The 24683-nt window shown below is 42.2% G+C and overlaps 1 long non-coding RNA gene across 1 annotated transcript; it reads right to left on the bottom strand.

Moving 5' to 3' along the window:
• Nucleotides 1-11274: 11274 nt before the first annotated feature.
• Nucleotides 11275-13440, bottom strand: LOC144371633 (uncharacterized). Its single transcript, XR_013431585.1, has 2 exons — nucleotides 13178-13440; nucleotides 11275-12901 (listed from the first exon to the last, which is right to left on the bottom strand). It is a non-coding gene; the product is annotated as an uncharacterized LOC144371633 (long non-coding RNA).
• Nucleotides 13441-24683: the final 11243 nt, after the last annotated feature.

The raw sequence follows: 24683 nt of genomic DNA on the forward strand, positions 1-24683 counted from the left end.
CAACTACAAAAGATATCTAGCAGTGTCCTTTAATTCAAGTGGCATCTCCAATTGGGCACCCTCCTAAGGTCTAGTTTCTGCTAACAAGCCCTCCCTCCAATATATGCCCTCAACCTGGCAGCCTGTATGACGAAATTGGCACCTGAACTACAATAACATTACCTCCTCCGTGTCTTCTCACAGCCCTTAGGGGTAGTAGGCAGGTTTCTACTATTGTTAACCTCTGGGTGCCCTCACTTTTTTCTGTTTTATTCGACTCTCCCAACTTGTTCCTCCTATTAAATTTCAGCTCTGGCCAGGTATGGTGCTAGAGGTTTATAATCCCAGTTACTTGGGAGGCAGGAGGATTCTAAGTCTGAGACTAACCTCAGCAATTTAGCAACACTCTGTCTCAAAAATAAAATAAAAAGAGCTGGGATATAGCTCATTATTAGAGCACCACTGGGTTTGATCCCCAGTAGCAAAATAAAACATAAAAAAACACTGGAAGTAGCCTAGTGGTAAAGTGCCCCTGGGTTCAATCCCCAGTAACACACATAATAAAGTTTCATCTGTGGACACTTTACAAAGGCTGTGTTTTCTTGACTGGCATAGTTCTTTCTCCCTTTGCCAGGGTAACTGCTGACACAAATCAACACAGGGGTTCTCTGGACTCATAAGAGCCCACATATCAAGAGGCAAATAGGCCCAATCCACTCACATATCTGGACTTTAATCTTTGTACCTCTAGTGCTGAGCAAGATTGGCAGAGGAGGCTGAAAAACCACAGTAGTGTATCAAGGGCAACAGAAGTAGCTATAAACTGTAGCCAAACATTCACCAAGTTGTTGTTTTGTCCTAAAACTCCATGGGGGGTATTTTTAAATGACTTTTCCACAGACTTAGTTAATTATTTAATAGGCCTTTTCTTGTGACCTTGTCCCTTTTTGGGAAATAAATGCTTTGCTGCTGTTGTTTTAGAGTAGAACCATGCTACATTTTGGCCCACAGCATGTGTGGGGGGGGAGTGTGGTATGTGGGCTCTCAGAGAACCATGTGAGTGCAGGGGCTGGGGGTGCATGCCTATAGGTCTGGTGACTGCAGTTTAGACTTTTCATCTCTAACACTTCTAAAGGAGACCCCTGTCCCTGGACAGCGAGGCTGGGGAGTTCTGCTGACTCATAGAGCTTATCCTTTCCTTCCCCCTCAAGCCCATTTATGCAGAGGATTAGTCCTTATTGGCCAAGTGAACTAAGGGCCAGCCAGAGGTGAGAAACCTGGGTTCACAGTAGGGGAGAGCTGGGGCTTTAAACTCCTCATAATCCCCACTAGTCACTGCCAAAGTCCCCATGAAAGCATATGACCTGATTCAAAAGAGTATGATTGCCATGCAAATGGAGTGTCCCACCAGATCCCCCAGTTTGCCCTCACCCTGGTCACTTACAAGCTGAACAATTATCTGAACTTCTCCTACTAGTACAAACTTCTTTCTACTATGCCAGAGAATCATTTCTTTGGGATTCACTTGAATTTCCTACAGTCTTTGAATTTGGGGTCTATGGACTTTTATGTGGCTAATAAGACCAGTAACCCTACCTCTGAAGAAGGGGATTAGGCCAAGATCTGTGTCCAGCCATAGCTGTTTGGTTTTATTTAGACTGTGATTCACTTAGGTCACTGGTGTAAGGGCTGTAGAGCCAATTGTGAGTGACCATGAGTGTGTATTGCTGGGGAGAAGACAGGGAGCTATAAGTGGAAGTCAGTTCACTCTAGATGCCTGTTGTGGATTTCTCAAAGAATCCAGACATAGAGATGCCAGAGTGCCACAAAAAGGCTCCAGTTGCATCCCCAGGAAGATGAGCCACGTTTGAGGGCCACATGGTATTTTAGACCAGAGGTTCTCAACTAGAGCTTACATCAGAATCATGTATAGGGCTTGTGGGTGCTCTGCCCTCCCATAGAAACACTGAAAATCAAGAAAAATGAACAGAACCAATTTTATCATAATTCTGAAAATCATGCTGGATGTAGTGGCACTTGCCTGTAATCCCAGCAGCTCGAGAGGTTGAGAGCAGAGGATCACAAGTTTCAATTTAGCCTCAGCAAATGTGAGGTGCTAAGCAACTCAGTGAGACCCTGTCTCTAAATAAAACACAAAATAGTGCTGGGGATGTGGCTCAGTGGTTTTGTGCCCCTGAGATCAATTCCAAGTACACCACCCCTCCCCATGAAAAAAGAAAAAAAGAATTCCAAAAATCAGTCAAAGGTTTACAACAACTAAGTGAGTGCTTATAGCAGAATACAACAGTTACTAATAGGGCATTATGTAAAAGTGTGGATGTGTAACCGATGTGATTCTGCAATCTGTATTTGGGGTAAAATTGGGAGTTCATAACCAACTTGAATCTAATGTATGAAATATGATATGTCAAGAGCTTTGTAATGTTTTGAACAACCAATAAAAAAAAGAAAAAAAAAAGAAAAAAAAAAGAAAATCAACTTCTCAGTAGTAGGAAAGCTCAGTGGCATTTTGCTTTGTCCTTCCCTCATCTTTCCTTCTGTGTAGCAGCAGTCTTAGCCCACACTCCCCCTGTGCAGGATCCTGTTATTTCCTGGTTCTAGAAGGAGAGGAGAGACCTTATTTGTAAACTCTTGAGTGTATCTGTCCTAACCTGTCTGGGGCTACACAGGATGGACACAAGGTGCTTATCTCTGTTTCCCTTCACTTGTATCTCAGGCTAAGAAGCATTTGCCATCACTTGAAAACATGGCAAGCTGAACTGAAAACACAGATTCCTGGGGCAAAGGATTGCCTGAGGTCTGGGGAGCCAAAGCTGGGGAAAGTTTCTTGGGGAAATTAAGGCATTTTAAATACATCGTGCATATCAGAAAGCCACAGACATAGCCAAGACAAAGCACAGAGGGATACATCTCCATGACCTTGCATTTGGTAATGCATTCTTAGCTATGACACCGAAACCATAAGCAACAAAATGAAAAATAGCTAAATCAGAACTTGTCAAATTGAAAAAGACCACCTAAAGAATGAGAAACAATATTTGAAAACCATATATCTGATCAGGTTTGAGTGCCCCTGACTTAATATCAAGAATATGTAAAGAGCTCCTACAACTCAACAACATAAACAACCCAATTTGAACACATGGGAAGGGATTTTATAGATATTTCTTCAAAGAAGATATGTAAATGGTAATAAGCATATAAAAAGATGGTCAAGGCTTGGGTGTAGCTCAGTGGTAGAGTGTTTGAGTAGCATGTATAAGGTCCTGGGTTCAATTCCAAAAAAAAAAAAAAAAAAGATGTTCAACATCATTAGTCACTAGGGAAATTCAAATGAAAACCACAATGACATACCTTTTTATACCTACTAGGATGGCTATAAGGGGATATCACTCAGTGATTCAGTGCCTCTGAGTTCAATCCCTGGTACCAAAGAAAGAAAAGAAAAGTGTGAAACCATTGAATGGTTTTAAAGAGAAGGGTAACAAGATCAGATGTAAACTTTGAAAGGAACACTCTGGCTGCTATGTGATGAGTGGACTGTAGGACAAGAGGAGAATCAGGGGAAACAATTGGGGGACTCCTGCAATGAATGGTCCAGGCAAGAGATAATAGAGGCTTGGTCCAGGGCAGAGGTAATTGAGTTGATAACTGGAGATCCTTTTTATCGATTCAGTGAAAGAATGGATTTTGAGCACACAGTTATAGGGTGCAATAATTCTTACCCAACTACAGCCTGCAGGCCGAACTTGCCCACAGCCTACATTTATAACGTTTTTTTGGACCACAGCCACACCAATTCATCTGTGCACCTTCTATGGCTGTTTTGTGTGTGTTGTAATGGTGACTGTATGGGGTCCTCAAAGCCTAAGGTATTTACTGTCTGGTACTTTATAGAAAAAAGTTTGATGATCCCTGGTCTAGAATAATGACTTGTAGGTATCTGGCTTGTATGACCAGTGAATGGGTAGTCAATGTAAATAGAGGGAGAAGGCAGAGAGGGAGAGAAGGGAGTAGGGTTAGTAGCCTCCTGGGTGAAGAAGTTTGGTAATATGGGCGGAGTCAAGGATATGTGGAATGGAATTAGGGCAACAGGGGTGAGAGGTGTGACCATAGCATGCAGTCATGAAGAGGCAAAACGTATGGTGACAGCTCAGAGTATGGAATGGGAGGCTGGTAGAAGGGCAGAAGAGATTGCTTTTTGTGTAAACATCATTTTTCTCAGAGGCTTAGTTAGGGACATTTGGAAAAGTCACAAAGCAGGAAGGACTAGGATTAAACTGGATGATGAATCTGAATTCAAATCATAATGTTTACTGAGGCATTAGTACCTGCTAAGCTCTGTTCTAAGAACTTCATCTGGGCTGTGATTCCTCGCAATAATCCCAATAGGCAGTTGCTCTCCTTATAATCCTTCCACAGATGAGGAAACTGAGTCACAGGCAGGTGAAGCGACTTGTGACACTGACATAGCTAATAAGTAACAGGAGTAGAATTTGAACCCAGGTAGAACCCTGGGACCTAGCCTGGGGGACATGAATGGATTCTGGAGAAAAACATCCAAACTATACTGGGGGTTTCACCTAGGAAACACGCCCTTGCCCTGTGAAGCAGTGTTTCAATAACAAGTGTTGATAGCACAATGTTTAACAGAGATTTGGATCAGAACCAGCATCAGTAAACATCAGCTCTCCTCAGATCTCACATCTCCCTCCCTCTCTCTCATCTCTATCTATCTATCCATCTGTCTATCTATCTATCCATCTATCTATCATCTGTCCATCCATCCATCTCCCTCCCTCTCTGCAGTTCTGGGGGTTGACCCCGGGGCCTGGTGAGGCGAGTGCTATACTGCTGAGCTACACTCTCAGCCCATCTTGGGGTCTATTGAATACCTGCTCCCCACCTTACAATACTGAAATGCATTTCTATCTTTTCCTTCTCTGAGCTGCTCCACTAACTTCCAGAGAAGATACTCCTTTTTTTTGTACTGGGGAGTAAACCCAAGGTCTTGTGCATGCTAGGCAAGTGCTCTATGAAGGTCTACACCCACACCCCTTTTTATTTTATTTTGAAACAGGGTCTCTATATTTCACCTGAACTGGCCTCAAACTTACCATCCTCCCTCAGCCTCCTGAGTAGCTGGGATAACAGGTGTGCACCACCATATCCAACTAATACTTTTTTTCATTAGGATCCCCAAATGCCAACAGTCGTCCTGAGCATACCAGCTGCTTAGCTCAGAAAAGCCCCCGTCTTCCTCACTAGACAGGCTGCCCACATTGCCACAATGGCTCCTCACATTATCTGCACTCAACCCAGATGGGCTGAGCCCTGCCCCCTGCTGCCACCAGCTGTCCTCTTCCTCTCCACTTGCAGCACCATTGAGAGACCACCCAGACCAATGTCGAAAAAACCCAACCCTCCAAAGGAGATTTGAAATACCTTGTTAGTCTGGGTCCCAGTGAAAACCTCCACCTCCATTCCCCTCCATCACATTTACTAGTCCTTGTCATACACATCCTGCCACCCCACCCCGCCACACACACCTCTTGGAAGCCATTAGCTGTCTTCTTTCAGGTCAATTTCCCAGTTATTTTCTTCTTTTTGTTAGATTTCCTGGAATGTCTGCTTCACCTGAGGCTCATTCTGCCTGCATTTCTAAAGCCTCTGTCTTGGCAATTGATCCCAGAACAACTTCCACCAGACGAAGTGCTTGGAATTTGGTCTGGCTTTGTCACATCTCTGTTTAGGTAGGAGGTGTAACCCTTTCAATAGTCTTGCCATCTCCTTCTCCTCCCCCAGGTCATCTGCTCTTGTACACATTGGCCATGGTCAAGGGCAAGACTAAACAGAGTTCTTTCTGCTCCAGAGGAAACAAGGAACATATATAGGGGCCAAATGTCACTGCTGTCATTGCCAGCCTTGCCTGCCTGCCTACCTGTACTGAAGCCTCTTCAGGAGGTCTGGTGTAAAGCAAATACCCTAATTCAACACGAATCACATTTGTAATTTAAGATTCTGAATGTGGGTCCAAAACACAACCTAGTAGAGGTTTGTAAGGGATGGTAAAACTTAGCAGCAGCCTGAATTTAAAAAGTTTGAGGGATTTTTTGGTTTTGTTTGTTTTTGTTCTAGGGATTAAACCCAGGATCACTCAACCACTGAGCCACATCCCCAGCCCTTTTGTATTTTATTTAGAGGCAGGGTCTCACTGAGTTATTTAGGGCCTCACTAAGTTGCTGAGGCTGGCTTTGAATTTGCAATCCTCCTGCCTTAGCCTCCCAAGCTGCTGGGATTACAGGGGTGCATTGTCTCAGCTGACCTCAGAGTTTTAATAACAGGATCCTGTGCAGTGTAATGTGGATATCAAAAAGTAGTGAGAACATATCTGTGTGACCAGAAGTTTGTTACCCATAGCAGGTAATATGGTGATACTGCTCAGACATGACAGTACTTGACATTATGACTACACTGGATACTGAAATACTGAAATCACCTGGGCATGGTGATGCATGCCTGAAATTCCAGCTATTCAGGAGGCTGAGGCAGGTGGATTGCAAGTTCAAGGCCAGGCTAGACAACTTGTGAGACACTATATCAAAATAAAAAATGGTTGGTGATGAAGCTAAGTCATAGAGTACCCCTGTTTCCAATCCCTGGCAAAAATGATTGAAATTATTTCATACTGATTGACATGTAGCACCATCCCAGTATCCTCCAAGGGCCTCTTTTTGTATCCCAATGACTCCCTGGACCCTGGGTCTCTCCACCATTCAGAAATAAGAGGGTCAGTGTCAGCCCTGATAGAAAACGTATAGCTTCTACTTCAGTATTCAGCCCATACTGATGGGTAATGTCCATGCTTTAATAGGTTATTAAGTATGCTGATATGCTAAATACTTGCATCGTCACCCCTCTATTCGATCCTGATGAGAGAGAACACACCAGTGGAAGCTGAGAGCAATAATCAGGAAAATCGCTTTATAAAAAGCAGCAATAAAAGCAAACCCTGTACTAAGTGCTTTATATACATTATGTCATTTAAGCCTCATTATGACTCTATGAGGCAGAAACCAATATTGCTTCTTTTTATGCTGGAGAAATTGAATCAAATTGAAGTGAAGCGACTTGCTCAAAGTTTCACAGAGTGGGATTCAGACCCATGCTACCCAATCTTCCAGCATAAAAAAATCAATAAAGACATGAAGTAGATAAATGGCTACCCAGGATCTGGGTGCTAGGGAGCAATGGCTTGCAAAGAGGTATAGGATTTCTTTAGAGTTGGAGTGAGGACAGTTTTCTAAAATTGACTGTAGTAAGTGTTGCCCAACTCTGTGAATGGACTAAAAGCATTGGATTGTACCCTTTGAATGAGTCAAGTGGATGGTGTGTGAAGAATGTATCAATGGGGGGGTCTGGCTGGGGAGTAGGAATGGCAGAGTGCGCTGTGTTCATCTAAGTGGAGGATGCTTCCAGGAAGAAGGAGCATCCTGTCTGGATGGGGGTCCTGAGGGCAAAATTTAGGTGAGTAGGAGGAAATCATAAGGGCAGGCCTGGCTCACCAGCAGGAAGAACGTTCCAGCACGTGAGTTTCTGTGCCGGCAGAGGCAGGGAGCCTGCAGGTGCAGCCCAGTTCACTTGGGAGCTGGGTGGGGAGTGCTTGGCAGGAAGGCTGGGGAGGGGAGTTCCACGGCAAGTGGAGAAGGGAGGAAGGGGTGATCTGAGGGATCTTCTACCTGTGTCTGCTGAGGGCCTGGAGGGAGAAGGACTGCAAAGTGGGAGAGGTGGCTTCTCCAGCCCTTTGCATCTGACACTGGTGCTCTGAGTGGGCCCTGTCTGCCAGGTTGCAGTCCTACCTATTATCCAGGTGGCCAGGAGGAGCCTGTGGGGCTGAAGATGGGAGTTTGGAACCTGTCTCCCTAAGACATGGGGGTACTTCTTCAGCAGCAGTTAGAGTCCCAGTTCCCATGCTGGCCCCTTCCCCTGCACACTGTCATAATTCTGAGGTCCAGTCCTGAGAGCAGAATGGGTTCAGTAAGGCGAGGACTTTGGCTCTTGGTGTTATTGCCTCTGATTAAATCTGGGAAATCCTGTTCACTTCTGGGGCTCTTCTCTGGGTTCTTCTGGAGTGTGCTGTGTTGTTGGGAAAGTGTGGATGTGGGAGAGGCGAGCAAGAGGGGGAATGTCCTTCAAGAGTCTGGGTGCCTGATCCTATTCAGTGGCATCTCAGGCCATCCCACCTGGACATTCCTAGTCCCTCCCTGCCTGGGGTATGACCAGTCAGCATCATGTCCCCATATGTGTAGAAGATAGGCACCACTGTGCCGTGACACACTGTAGCTGAGTGGTCCTTGTTGATGCCCCTCGATTGGGAGTGGCAGCTGATTCAGAACTGGCACTGAGGGTGGGGAAGGGAAGGTGTGAGCTTCCTGTCATAGCCATTCAGAACCCTGGAAACAGACTCCAACCCCTGTTTGTATGCAAACCCACAGGACATTTTGCCTCTTAGTCTGGCCTGTGAGTCACGTGTGGCAGAATCACTTATGTTCCTTGTGAGAAATACACTTGTCCAGGCCCCATCATAAATCAAATAAACCCAAATCTCTGGGAATGTGCATGCATAACAGGTTCTCTAGGTATTCTGAAAGAATGCTGAAGCATGGGAAACACTTCTGTAGGTACCTAAAGCTGAAATTTGAACTTTAAGGACTTTCTTACTTCTATTCCCTGTCTCCCATTGTTGCTGATAGGAAAACAGAATCCACAGAAACTAAGTGAATTATCCAAGGTCACATATCCAAGGTCACATAATCCAGAGAATTAATCTTGGTTGTTTTCTGGCCTAGGTCTACTCTCTTATCAATAGAGTATCTATCCATTTAGCCAAACCTTTGTTTGATCAAAGAGCAAAAGTATCTTGAATAGGGGTCAGGTGTTACACTGCATGAGAATTATGGATCTGGAACAGACTGTGCTTATTCTAGCCTCTGAGCTTTTGCTCAAGCTCTTCTCTTGATTGCACTGTTCTCTTCCCTGACTCTCATCCTTCTCTGACTTTCCCCTTTTCTATCTTCTCACATCTAACTCTACTTCAAGGTTCAGCAACCCAGTCCTCTCTGCCTTCCCGGAGTCCCTGAGCCCACTCATCTAGTTCTTCAGCATATTTTGTGTTGGAACCCAAGGGTTTGTTTTATATTTTCCTAATTAGAAATGACTAGGGCTCTCAGTCTCTTGGTAGCTACCATAATTGCCTTCTCCAAAGGCTAGGCCCTGATTAGGGGCTTAGGAAATCCAGATTGAAATCCAGATGATGAGCAGTGACTGCAGTACAGGCCAGTCAAGCAGCTAGCCACGTGGCTCTAGCAGGACAGCTTTGCTACAATCACATCAACACCACGTGTGACATGTAGCGCCTTTCTTACATCCAGTCTGTGGTCTCCTAGGTTTTCCAAACTGCACCAAGGCCTCTCCCACCAACCCACTGGATCATTTGTGAGGCCCTAAATGTCCTTCTTCTACTCGCTGTGGGCATAGACAAAACAAGAAAATAATGTAGAAATTCTGCTCTAACTTTGCAGCCTGCAGGCACTTTTGTCTTCTGCCAGCCCAGGTGGTTCGCGATTTTATACTCCATGCAGCCTTCATTAGATCAGTCCCGCAGTCTGGTGGGTGCGTCACGGTCTCCCGAAGTTCCCTGCCTCCTTCATAGCCTCCCTCTCAAAACTTCTTCAGCAGTTTCAGCAGTAAGGGGCTCTGAGAACCCAAGTGGGAATTTTCCAGATAATTCATATTTTCCTTACTATTAAAATAATTCGTTTGCACACTTGAACTCATTGGAGTCCTCTTGCCCTCAGTGAGGCTGGGTGCATGAGGCACTTTTCCTAAGAAGTCAAAGGGGGTCCACCGCCTGGGCAATATTTAGCCACTCTCGCCTCTGGAAAGCCCAGTTTGCATAAACTGTAATCTCTCAGGCACTTTCTATTGCAGTAACGCAGGACGTTTTGAGCTCTGTGTGGTTATTTCCCTCCCCTTCTTCAGGGAGCCAGAGTTGCTAGGCTTCTCTTTGACTCCTTGTCTCTGTCTCTTTGCCTCTCAACACCCCTCCCCCATAGAGTGCCAGGTCCTCATTTGTTCCATTCCTTGGTCACTTAGTGGAGACCTCAGGTGCCCTGCACAGAACCTTTTCCCAAGGCTTCACAGGTTCTATATCCTCGTCATGTTCCTTGATGTAATCTGGTTCTTTTTACGCCCATGGATTCTTCCAGCCATGTCCTGACCACCCCCTGGCCTCTTATAGGGTAGGTGCCAGATAACTAGCAGATTTGGGGGCCCACAGACAACATGAAGGAAGGCATCTATTTACAGAACACAGTGCTCACACATATTCAGGAGTTGTAGGCCACTTAGACATCCAAGACCAACCCAGTGGCCTTTTCCAGACTTTGGGGGCAGGGGAGGGATGCAGTTCTGCTCATTATGATTTTGAAGCTGACCTACACTGAACTTAAACTTCAGGGCCTGAACAATGAGTTGGGATATTTGCTAAGTTAAGTTTTAGCATCTACTCTGTGCTGGTCAGGTAACAGGGCATTTCCATACTTGTTGTCTTGTTGGATTCCCGTCTGTGATAGCCTGGGGAGATGATATTCTTAGCCCTATTGGTATATGTGAAAATGTTAAAATACAATAATAACATTAATGACTAACATTCATTAAAACACTCACAATGTACCAGTGTCCTAAGAACTATGTATGTATTAACTCATGTTTCCTTATAACAAACTATGACCTAGTTATTACAATTATTCTAATTTTACTTTATTTTTTAATAGATTTTTATGGTGGATTTACCCAGGGGTGCTTTACCACAGAGATGTATACCTGGCCCTTTAATTAATTAATTACTTTTTACATTTTGAGACAGAGTCTCACCAAGTTGTTTAGGGCCTTGACAATTTACTGAGGCTGGTCTCACACTTGTGATCCTCTTGCCTCAGCCTCCTGATTCTCTGGGATTACAAGCATGCACCACCATGCCTGGCAATTATCCTGATTTTAAAGGCTAATAAACTAAGGCACAGAAAAGATAAGAGATGGCCCAAGGTCACCCAGTCATTGAATTATTAATGAGGTAGTGCCTTATTTTGAACAGAGGCAGCCCAGGTCCCAGTATATGTAAATACTAAAATATTTAGATATAAAATGTTGAAATTTTCACTCACTCAAGTCACAAAAATCATTAGATGGCAGATACTGGGCTGGACACTAGAATTTCTTTCTTGCTTTCCTTCTTTTAATGAAGTTTAGTTGGTACATTATACTTATACATATTAGTGGAATTAATTGTTACATATTCATTCATGTGCACAACATACCTTGGTCAATTTCATTCCTTAGTATCCCCCCTTTCCTTTCTTTTCTACCTCCCTCTGGTCTCCTTCCCCTGCCCTCTGGGTCTCCTTTCAAATTTTATGAGATCCCTTTTTCTTTTTTCTCTATGCTTTCCACATGATAGAAAACATAGGACCCTTGAAATTCTGTTTGACTTATTTTGCTTAACACAATGTTCTGAAGTTACATCCATTCTTCTGCAAATAACATATTTTGTAGTATTTCTGACTCTGAATTCTGTGTTCTTTATAATATGTGTTCATTTATTCACAAGCAATAAACATTTGTTAAATTCTACTGTATGCCAAGCACTACACTATGTATGCATTGGGCATAAAATTGCTGCTCAAAAAGAGCTTGAATTCTAGAGAGGGAGATAGATCAAAGAACAAAGATCAATCTTTAGCATGGCTTTCATTCTCAGGATACCTATCTTCAAATCCAACATCCATAGAATGGCCATGGTGATATCAGTTCATTCTTTTTAAAATTGTTTTTGTAGCTGTAGATGGAAAGGATGCCTTTATTTTATTTGTTTATTTTTATGTGCTGCTGAGGATCAACCCAGGGCCTCACACATGCTAGGCAAGTGCTCTGCCACTGAGCTTCAGCCCCAGCCCTCAGTTCATTCTTGATGAGAGTGTTGTAAGGAGTACTGAATGGATTTATGGGTGCTATGAACCTAAAGTGATGTCCAGAAGTATTAGATGCAGTTACGACAGGTTTCTCTGTTCTATGACAGAGTGCCAATGGCCAAGGGAAGGCCCCCAAAGTAGTGTTTGAGGAACAGCCAGAGGACACCTGGATGGAGGAAGAGATAGGCAGGTTCCAGAGCATGCAGGGCCTTGAATTCCATGCATTAGGCCAAGATATATAGCAGAATGGGCTTGCACCAGGGGCTCTGAAGAGATAGTTGATCAGCACCTACATTTGTGCCACTTTTAAGGAAGACCAAGCTGGACGATCAACCTGTATACAGTCTAGTGCCCCCAGCTTGCAGCAAATGTTTTCTCTCTAGCTCAGGTTCACAAAACTGAGTAGCCACAGGGGGCCATCTGAACTCCTGGTCTGTTTTGAAATAAACTCAACCCTCCCTCAGTTGTCAGCAGCCTTTGGCTCCACCTGGCAACAGCTGCAGGTCTTCATGTCCCCAGGTAACCCCATGGCCTCAGGCAGTGGCCCAGGAGGAATGAGGGTATTGGACTTTTGGAGCTGACTTCTGTAGTTTGGAGAAGAGGTGGGTGGGGAGAGAGGGGGTGAGGAAGGCATGGCACCAGACTGCTGGGTAGTCTGAGACCAAAGGAGTCAGACCCAGGATCTGATGACAGTATCTTTCAAACAGCTTGAGATGTTTCAGTCTGTCTCCAGGGATTGTTTTTATAAAATTGTGTTTTCCAGCTTGGGCCAGACAAGCCAGTGTCAGTTTTTAACCTCTGAAGGTTTGGGTTGGTTGTTCTGTATCTTCTTTTTTTCCAAGGTCACCTGCTTTGGTCACAGGACCTGGGGACTCCAAGAAGAAAACGAACAATCATTCCTCACATTTTTATAACAATCTGATTTAAAAACAATCCTCATATTCACTGGATTCTGAAGAATTCTTGGAAGGTGGGCAGGGCAAGCAATTGTAGGGTCATCATTTCTGATTTTACAGATGAGCAGGTCAAGGCAAAGACCTGGGAAGGCACGTGCCCAGAGTCACACAGCTGGGAAACTAGGACTCTGTATTAGTTTTTATGCTGGATAACAAATCGCCACAACATGACTCATTTAAAACAGCACTTACTCATTATCTCATAGTTTCTTTGACCAGAAATCCAGGCCTGGCTTAGCTGAATCCTCTGCATAGGGTCTTCCAAAGTCAAAATCAAGGTGTTAGCCATGACTGGGATCTCATCTGGAGGCTAGACTAAGGGACAACGTGCTTCCTGGTTCACGTGGCTGTCGGCAGAGCTCAGTTCCTCACAGTTGTGGGATCCACGGCAGTTTGCCTCTTCAGAGTCAGCAAGGGGAGAGAGAGTGTTCTCTAGCAAAATGGTGTTTTATATGCTATCAGGAAATCACAAAAGTGACCTCTTGTCCCCTTTGTAATATTCTATTGGTTAGAAGTAAGTCACAGGTCCCACCCACATTCAAGGAGAAGGGACATGTACACAGGGGCATGAACGCCAAAAGGTGGAGATTATGTTGCCATTTAAAGTGGGTTTGCCCTAGATTCCAATCCAGCACTGTCTGATTCCAAATGCAGTGATCTTTCCCCTGGATCACCGGGTTAGCCCCTAGGGAGGTGTGGCATCCATTTCTGCTACTCTCAAATGTAAGCACAGCATTCAAAGGTGCATTTGTGGAGCAGAGAGCGCAGTAAATCTAAGGAGACTGCTCTGATTTGAAACCTAGGTCCTGGGTCACACAGCCTTGGTTCCTTACCAACTAACTTATGGACACACCCCAAATCTCTTTTTAAAAAAAATTTTTTTATTATTACAAAGCTCTTGACATATCATATTTCATACATTTGATTCAAGCGGATTATGTACTCCCATTTTTACCCCATATACATATTGCAGATTCACATCGGTTACACATCCACATTTTTACATACTGCCATACTAGTGTCTGTTGTATTCTGCTGCCCTTCCTATCCTCTACTATCTCCCCTCCCCTCCGCTCCCCTCCCCTCCCATCTTCTCTCTCTACCCCATCTACTGTAATTCATTTCTCTCTCTTTTTTTTGATAGAAAACAATTCAGCGCTTCTTGAGATGGAAGGTTGTTTTCAGACAGTTTCCTGCAAGCGCCTCCATCCCCCACCCCAACTTTTTATCTCCCCAAAATAAATAAATAAATAAAACAAAACAAAAAAAGAAGAATGCAAGTCTTTCCAGTTTAGAAGAGTTCAGCTCTTATCCTGACAACATTCAAATTACTAACAGAGGCAAAGGGAGTCATACTGATTTTTGCTTCTTTTGCCTTTGTGGGGAAGTCCCATTATTTGGATCCTATTAAGGACTGTCGGGGAAGATGTGGCCTTAGAGGAAATGGGTTAAAGAGAGCTCTTTACATTTCCCAGCCAGGGCCGGAAGCTCTCTAGGACAGCTTCTTCAGCTTAGGCTTGCCTGCCCAGAAGCCCTGTAGCTCTTTGCGGAGGCCTGTTCTGCACTGACAATGAGGGCGACCTCACTATTCATTTCATTCATTCATTCATTTAGTCAGTTGGTCAGATAACAAGTATTTATTGAGCACTTCTTTGTGTAAGGGACCATCCTAGCTATTAGCCACACTGAGATCAACCTCCCTATAGCAAGAGGATCATGGTGAAGACTCACACAAGAAAACAATCACAGGCTGCATAAACATGTTTTCTTGTTATTTGTAGTTTTGTTGTTGTTGTTGTCACAAAATAAATTTGTGATTGACACACAGTGGAAGTTGGGAGTCGAATTGTGGCCAGTAGAGACAGGGAAGTTTTGGAGCCAGAGGAATGGAGAGAGGTTGGTTAATGTATAATTGTTTTAATCGAGGTATACTCTGAGTCTGGGAGACTGTCTGATGGGATCAGGAAAGAGATGTGCTTGCTCAGTATTGCAAACCCAAAGCTTCTAGGACCAGGTAAGTGAATCAAACAGGTGGACACAAGGAACAGCAGAACTTGTGCCAAACTGCAGGGCATTGTAATATAGAAAAATAAAACACCATGTGGTCCTAATAAACATGGCCCACAAGCTGCCAATCTGTGACCCCAGCTTAGACAAAGGAAGTAGTGTTTATTCTAAGATGGAAATGATAATAGCAAACACTTGTATAGAGATTACTGTGTACTGGTACTCTTGAAAACAATTTAAATGTTTTAACTCATTTAATTTCCATAACAAGCCATAACAATTAGGAAACATAGGTTTCCATAACAATTAGGTAAGCACATTTATTAGCACTATTTTATAGATTAATAAACAGAGGCCCAGAGAAATTAGATAATTTGCCTATGGTCACACAGCTAATAACCACAACTGGAATTTAAGTTTAGGCAGCCTGGGTTCAGAGCCCATGCTCCAAACTACCATATTCTCAGCATCTGCTAAAAGATGACTATTTGAAAGGTGGTCAGATAGTGGGAAAGTAAGTCATGCAGAGGTGGCAGCATGTGCAAATATGGAGGCCTGAAAAATCTGAGGGATTCCAGAGTCTGTAAATAGTACAGTATTTCTGAAAGTGCAAGTACGTGTTTTGAGGTAATGATGAGGGGCATGGGTGGAGAAAGATAAGGAGATGGAAGGAGAGAAATTAGTCCAGAAATAAAGATCATATACACTCATATGCTGTGCAAAGGATTTGTCCATAGAAGGGACATTTTGAAGCACTTGGTATATGCCAGTCATGTATTGTATTAAGGACAGAGATAGACCTGGGTGCAAGGGCTAGGGGTGTAACTCTGTTGTAGAGCACTTACCTTGCATGCTCAAGGCTGTGGATTCCATATCCAGCAATGCAAAACTTAAAAAAAAAAAAAGACCTAGGCACAAAGCGTTTGAGGGTTCAGAGAAGAGGCATCAAACTCCTCAGCATGAGGGAGTCTGGGAACAGAACGCTTCCCACAAAGTGATAGGATTGACCTAAGGGTTAAATGATGAGCAGAAGTTGGCTGTTCAAAGGAGAATGGAGAGACCATTACAAAAAAGAGGCATCAGGGCAGGCAAAGGCATTTCTCAACTCCTGATAAAAATTGCCTTCCAGGCTAGGGATGTGGTTCAAGCGGTAGCGCGCTCGCCTGGCATGCGTGCGGCCCGGGTTCGATCCTCAGCACCACATACCAACAAAGATGCTGTGTCCGCCGAGAACTAAAAAATAAATATTAAAAAAAATTCTCTCTCTCCTCTCTCACTCTCTCTTTAAAAAAAAATTGCCTTCCTCCTGGTCTCAAGTTTTCCTGTTCCTTTCTCTCCTTCCTTCCTTCCTTCCCTCCTTCCTTCCTTTCTTCTCTAACTCTCTCTCCCCCCTTCCCTGCCTCCCTCTCTCTCTCTTTTTGAGATGGGGTCTTGCTATGTTGCTCAGTGTCACAGTGGTTCTGAACTGTTAGGCTCAAAAGATAGATACATGCAGGACTGCACTAGGGAGTGATGCTACACTGTGTACAATTAGAGAAATGAAAAGTTGTGCTGCATTTGTGTACAATGAATCAAAATGCATTTTGCTGTCATATATACCTAATTAAAATAAATTTAAAAATTTTAAAAAGAAAATAAATCAATAAGAATTAGTTATGAGAAATAAAGAAGAACCCTCTCAATCTGACATTACCCAGATTACAGTCACTGAAACTGGAGTTAAAAAAATCAAAAGAAAAAAAATTTCCTTCTTCCTCAGCCTCCCTGGTAGCTGGACTGCAGGTGCATGTGATCTGCTCTCTTGCCTGGCTTCACCCTCCCTTTATCCTCTCACCTATTCACGTATCACAGCGGAGACTTTGAAAAATGCCAGAGAAGAATCTGACAAGAGTTGCTGCACAGGACTTCTACTTTTCGTAAATCTCACAAAGGCAAGGGGCAGGGAGATAAAATTGGGGGTTAGAATAACTTGAGTTTAGGCTCAGGCACTTTATCAATGTTAACTTCATTTAACTCCAATTTTCACTTCAACATTGCCAACATTTTTTTCCAATTCCTTTACCCTATTTTATAGATGAGGAAATGGAGGTTCACAGAAGCATATTACGTGCTTGAAATACAGTTAGTAGGTGACATGTTGTGGCATTTAAACCCGGGACTATCTGGACCAAACCTGTGCTCTTGTGTTCTCAGCCTCCAAGAAACTTCTTTGAACTGAGGGCATACTAACTTCATAATGTAGCTAAAATTCATTTATTGCAACCTTGATCAATAATTCTAATTAGAATTAATCTCATTCTTCTGACCCTTGGGTTCCTCAGCCTCACAGCAAGGCGGTGGTGGAAATGACTATTGTTCACCAATATCCACTTCCTTTCTACTGTAAGTAATTCAAGGGTCTTGTACTTCTGTGCTCCCTTGGAGTTAGATGTGGCCTTAGGTCTTGCTGCCATATCTAATGAAATATGAGTGATAATGATGTGTATCACTTTAGGATGGAAGCATTGAAAAGATAATGCTATTCTCTCTTTTCTTTTCCATATTATTGGACAACATTCCAAATGGTAGTACCACCACTGATCTGGGTTTCTGAGTGAAGATGATATGTACCAGAGTCATCTACTGGCCAGCAATGAGCATATAGAATTAAAATACATAGAAATGCTGGGCACTGTGATGCACACCTGTAATCCCAATGGCTTGGGTGGCTGAGGCACGAGGATGGCAAGTTCAAAGTCAGCCTCTTGTCAAGGCCCTAAACTACTCAACAAGACCCTACCTGAAAACAAAATACAAAAAAGGGCTGGGGATGTGGCTCAGTGATAAAGTGCCCCTGAGTTCAATCCTGGTACCAAAACTAAATAAATAAAATACAAACATATTATGTGTAATATATACGTATATATCTTCATTGTCTATCTCTCTATACACACGTACACTCACACACTCACACACACACACACACACACACACATCCACTAACACACATATTTTCATTAGTTGAAGTCATTGAAATTCTGAGGTTGCTATTATAGTCCGAGCAGTAGAGAAGCTAATGCTCTCTATCTCATGGAATTGTTGTGAGGTTCAGTAAAATAACAGAAGTGGAAGTGCTTTATAAACTCTGATTCTGGGTGCCCATGCAATGTATTATTACTTGCCAATACATTCCATGGAATATACTGAGCTACATTCTATGCAATATCCCTATACAAAAAGGATATTTCCAGAAACTTGTATTTTGTTACATCATAGGCAGATATTTACTTGTTCGCATAGCATTCTTGTGTGGGAGACTTCCCTTTTATGGAGAAGGAGGGAACCAACCCTGACAACTGAAGGTGGTTTCTCAGAGGCTATAGGGATGTGACAATCAGCCACTCTGATCAAACTTGTTGCAAATTCCAATTTTTTTTTCTATCTAGGCTCAATGACTCAATTAGAGGAACCCAACCCTACTCTTCCCAGATAGCAACTCTGCATTCTGCCTCTCGCAGTAAAGGCTGCTGATCCTAGGGCTGATAGTTTCAATCCAATAACCCCTCCAGAAGTGGACATGCAAGCATTGGCCTGCAAGGGCTAGTCATGACATTATCATGTGAGGGGGCTTGGATGGTTTATAACCATGGGAAGAAAACCAGCCCTTCCTCTGGCCTAGTAATCTCACTATTTGACCTGGTAAACCCACTCCTGAGAGTTGATCCTAAGGAAAAATGATCAATGGAAAAAAGAATATATATATATATATATATATATATATATATAAATTCACATACAGAAATACCTAAAATCAACAATAGGGTGAAGACTATATAAACTTAAAGTATTAGGAAAACTATGCAGAAATATGGAATTATATATTAGAGGTGAGAACACAGATGTGCTGGAAAGTCAAATCAGTAATCTGAGTTCACTTGATCCATAAGTAGTAAAGCTGAAGTTCAAATTCAAGCAATGCAGCATCAGAATTTGCAGCTGCTCTAGTCTGCTGGGGCTGTCATTATAAAATACTATAGATTAGGGAGAGCATGCTTAAATAGCAGAAACTTATTTTCTCATAGTTCTGGAGGCTCAAAATCCAAGATGAGGGTTTGGGCAGGGTTTAGTTTCTGGTGAGACTCTTTTCAAAAATGTTTTCATTGGTGCATTATAACTATACATAATAGTGGAATTCATTAGGACATATTCATACACGTACATTACATAATTTAGTCAATTTTATTCTCTAACACATCCTCTTTTCCTTCTTTCCCCATCACCTGATCCTCTTCCTCTCAGAAGACTCTTTCTTGTTGGATTGCAGATGGCTGCCTTCTTGGTGTGTCTTCACATAGTGGGGTGAGTAAGAGATCTGGTGTCTCCTTCTCTTAAAATGACACAAGTTATCAGATTAGGGCTCCACTCTGATCATCTCATTTAACCCTGATCATCTCCTTAAAGGCATCAATACAGAACATGGGGTTTAGTGATTTAATAGGGGGGGCACAATTCATTGTTTTGCCCCTAAGATTCATGTCTTTATAGCATGAACAATGTATTCATTCCATCTCAGCCACAGGAAAACTCTTAACTCATTCAAGTATCCACTCTAAATTCTAAGGTCCAAAATCTCATCTAAATATCACTTAAGTCAGAGATGGGTTAGACTTGCGATATGATTGATCCTGAGGAAAAATTCCCTCCTACTGGAAACTTGTCAAGGCAGACAAGATCTGTACTTCCAAAATGTAATGGCAGGACAGCAATATAATAGATATTTTCATTTTAAAAGGAATAAATAGTAAAGAAGGAAGAGGATAAAGGGTCCCAAGTAAATCTTAAATTTAGCAAGGTAAATTTCATTATTTCTTAAAGCTCAAGAATAATCCTCTGGGTGGGAGTATAGCTCAGTGGTAAAGCACGTCCTTAGCAAACACGAAGCCCTTGGTTAGAAAGAAAGAGGGCTAGGGAGGAGGTAAGGAAGAAAGGGAGGAAGAGAGAGAAAGAGAAAATCCTCCTCTTTGGATTGAAACCACTGGGGTGGTGGGTGCTTCTACCCCCATGGTTCTGGTCAGAGGCTGTCTGAACTGTTAAAACTGAGGCGATGACCCCACCCTTTGAAACCAAGGAGGCACACCTATGATCTCTGTGTTGCCTTTGGGGTCATTCTTCCCTATTCTTGAAGAACAGCGCACATTGATAGCCAAATAGCTCTATGGTCTGGTTCTGTGGTGTGTAAAAGGTCTGGCCTTCAGGAACAGGTTCCGTTCTCTTCAGTCTCAGCTGACAGTGTTTCTGCTGGTCTAATACCATCTCTGATCCTGATGTCTGTTAAAGTCATTGATTAAACCCATGAATTGCACTCATGATCTCTATATCAAATGGTCATTCAGGCACACACTTAGTGTTTTTCTTCAGAAAAAGCTTTCTCATTTCTTGCAATATGGATAGGTAGAAAATTTTCCAAGTCTCCAAGTTATGGTAACAATTTATTCTTCAATTCATCTCTGTCCTCTCACCTTTTACAATAAAGAATAAGGAGGACCCAAGGTATACCTTCAATATCTTGCGTAGAAATCTTCTCTTCTAGATATCTAATTTCATTATTCACAAGTTCTACCTTACATTAGAACACAATTCAACTGCAGTGGTGCACACCTGTAATCCTAGCTACTCTAGAGGCTGAGGCAGGAAAATCGCCAATGTGAGGCCAGCCTCAGCAACTTATTCAGACCCTGTCTCAAATAAAAAGAAAAAAGACTGGGATGTAGCTCAGTGATAGAATGCATCTGGGTTCTGGGTTCAATCCCCAGTGCTTCAAACATAACCAAACAACCTCCCACCATCACAGAATAAACAAACAAAAACAACTAAGCCTAGTTCTTTGCCACTTTATAGGGATTAATTTTCTTCCACTTTCCAATATCTTATTTCCATCTGGGACCTCACCAGAATCACCTATAATGTCCAGTTTACTAGGATGCACTTCTACTACCCAGTTCCAAAGCTGCTTCCCCATTTTTAGGTATTAGTAACAGCAGTACCCTAGTTCTTGGTATGAAAATCTTTAGGATTCTCTAGAAAAATAAAACCACTAGGAGATATATCTGTATCTGTATCTATGGCTATATCTATACCTGTATCTCTATCATCAGTTTGGTTTATATGATTATGGAGGCTAAGAAGTCTCATGCTCTGACATCTACAAACTGGAGACCCAGAGAATCAGTGCAGTTCTGATTCTTCGGTCTGAATCCAAAGACCTGAGAACCAAGAGAGTCAATGGTGTAAGTTCCAGTCCAAGAAATGGCAGACTTGAGATCCATGAAGAGCAGATGTTTTAGGTTGAATCAAAAGGCAGGAAGACTTTTGGTTGTATTCAAGGTCTTCAAATGATTGGATGAGGCCCACCAACATTAGTGAGGGAAAGATGCTTTCCTAAGTCTATTTATCCAAATGTTAACTCACCACAAATTCCCTCACAGACATACCCAGTATGTTTGACCAAATGCATGAGCACTCTGTGGCCCAGTCAAGTGGACACAAATTAACATCAGGATGGGTTTAGCCATGGGGTATTTTCTCATGCCTGCCTTCCTTGACCTTGATTAAATGACCTTTTGTACGACTTTGTTAATGGTTTTAGTGTTTACTTTTATTTTCTCAGGCTTCTAAAAATGATTATTGAATTTCCATTGGGAATGCCTTCCTTCAATTCAATCTCCACACTACTGCCACAGAAGACTTTTTCAAGTATAAACAAAATCTGCGCTTTCATGATTAAAATATTTTGATGTTTTCCTACATTCTTGGAAACCTCTAGCAGGGACACTAGACCTTCTATGATCATGTTCCTGTCAACCTCTTTAGCTTCCTGACCCACTTCTGCTATACTCTAGTCATCTCTAAAAACTTGTATTTCTCCAAATAGGGTGCATGCCATCTCTGTCTCTTATGATTTTTCTCATGTTTATCTCTCAGATGATGTCCTGCGTTTATTGGAATAATCTTCTCTGTGAAGTTCTCCATAACTTTCACTCTGGATTAAGGGGTTGTCACTTTGTGTACCACAGTTTGTTGAATTTGTATATATCATCACACTTTTCTCCATATTTTTTTATTATTTTCTTTTTAGTCATCTACCTTCCCTTCAGACTGAATGCTTCTTGAGAGAAAATTCATAAAAACCCAGGGAAAGCACCCAACAATTTACTCAATATATGGTTGTTGAATAAATGAGTTGCTTTTGCAGCAATAAATTATATAAAGTAGTTATTGTCAGGCGTGGTGGTGCACGCCTATAAACCCAGCAGCTCAGGAGGCTGAGGCAAGAGGTTCACAAGTTCAAAGCCAACCTCAGCAACAGTGAGGCGCTAAGCAACTCAGTGAGACCCTGTCTCTAAATAAAATACAAAATAGGGCTGGGGATGGGGCTCAGTGGTCCAGTGCCCCTGAGTTCAATCCCTGGTTACCCCTACCCTGCCCCCTAAAAGAGAAGGTATTGTCATTATTTTGGGAAAAAATAATGAGAACCACACTTAAAGTGATGACAGTTGGAGAGGTAGAATCAACAGAAGAGTAAGGAGAGAGAGGAGTCAAGGGTGACTGGGTTCTTGACTGAGAACATGGGCGGGGCAATAATGTAAGGTAGTAAGGGAGTGCAGGGTGGGGAACTTACTTGGGGAGATAGACATGTGTGCTTAGTACAGAAGTATAAGTGGCACTAGTAAGTCGAGGTAGGAATGTCCAGCTTGCATTTGGGAACACTAACCAGAGCTTGAGTCTGAGCTAAGGAGACCAAAATTAGAGAAGATGGTTACTGTTGGGAGGATGAGAATGGAAAGAAAGTCTGCAGAGAGACAATTATTGGAGAAAGAATCATAAGAAAAACTTGCACTGAGTGGGCCATATACCACCCACTATTGGTCTTAAGTGTTTGCCTTAAGTCCAAGATCTAGGTATTTTCCTTTTTAACATCAAACTGGACACTGGCTTTGAGAGGAACACAGGGCCTACAGACCTACAGAGCAAAACAGCTGCTGAGTCCTTAAAGAAGCCTTTATGTGTGTGTGGTATGCAGTGCTGGGAATGGGACCTAGAGCCTTCCACATACTAAACAAGTGCTCTATTACTGACCTATATATCCCGCTCCTTCTTTTACTTCTTAATTTTTAAGTTATCTTTAAGTTTTAAAAATATTCTTTAATCTAATGTATGAAACATGATATGTCAAGAGCTTTGTAATGTTTTGAACAACCAATAAAAAATTCTTTAATTTTAAATTATTTTTATACTTTTAAAAATATTTGTTTCTAGTTTTCATTGACACAAAATAATTGTACATATGTATGGGTTGCAGGGTGATAATTAGATATATGTGTAAAGATCAAATCAGGGTAATTAGCATTTCTATCTCCTTAAACATTAATCATGTCTTTATGTTAGGAAGCTTTGAACTCCTCTCTTCTAGTTTTTGGTGTTTAGTTGTCAATGGACTTTTAAAATTTTGTTTATTTATATGTGGTGCTGAGAATCAAACCCAATGCCTCACACATGCTAGGCAAGCACTGTACCACTGAGCCATAACACCAGCCATCTTCTATTATTTTTGTAATATACTTGCAACCTCTTTCTCCTCTGTCCCAAGTATCCACAGTATCTTCCCTGTACTGAGTTGAGTTCTTCTGGACCAGGTTCTGTTAATATTCAGCCTTGCCCATTGCCTGGGGAGCTGACACATACTAGAACATGGAGTGGAAATGACGCATTTAAACTCTAGGACTTAGGGGGAAAGTCTAGCTTCCCTATATCTAAGGCAAGAAGTCAGTTATCCAGTCATTTCCTTTAGTATAAAAATTGAAAATGACATAAATGACTACTAGGACCAGAAAGTGAGAGTCAGAAATATGGTTAATTGTTTACTAATGATTTGATTATCCAGAGATGACCCAAAACTCCAATGGCTACACAAGCTAATGCTGTTCATGAGAAGGTCAAAAGGCTCTTCAGAGAGTATCATGCTTAGCTCTTGGTTGCTTACTTGGCTAAATGTAGGCAAGCTCTTTTGATTGCCCTGTGAGTGGTTATGGTTTCTAAGCAATGATGAGAATTAAAATTTCACACTCTCATGCTAAAGTTTATAAGGTTCTATTTCCAGATCACTATTTCCAGAGATCCTCCAGCCAAAGGATCCCAGAATGCCATTGGGAGCGTTTTTTAAGATTATTTTTTTAATTTATATATGACAGCAGAATGCATTACAATTCTGATTACACATATAGAGCACAATTTTTCATATCTCTGGTTGTATACAAAGTATATTCACACCAATTTGTGTCTTCATACATGTACTTTGCATAATAATGTCCATCACATTCCACCATCATTTCTAACCCCCATTGGAAGCTTTTGTAGGAACTGTTTGGATTAAAATTTCTCTATTCTCACATGGAAAACTAAATTCTAGAGACCCTGGATGGAAATTCAAGCCTAGAGAATATTGTAAAAGACGAACAAAGACTCCCCAAAGGCGTGAGAAAAGCCCTGGACTTGAAATTAGGAGACCAGAGTGCACTTGGACAGACAATCCATTATAGTTGTTTGACTCAGTTTAAATCAATTAACTAATTTTAACTCCAGTTCCCATTTCTGCAAAACAGCAATACCAATAACTACTAGTTGTAATTAATCAAGTAACATGTGCAAAGGATCC

Source organism: Ictidomys tridecemlineatus, chromosome X (assembly GCF_052094955.1).
Source record: "Ictidomys tridecemlineatus isolate mIctTri1 chromosome X, mIctTri1.hap1, whole genome shotgun sequence".
Classification (NCBI taxonomy): domain Eukaryota; kingdom Metazoa; phylum Chordata; class Mammalia; order Rodentia; family Sciuridae; genus Ictidomys; species Ictidomys tridecemlineatus.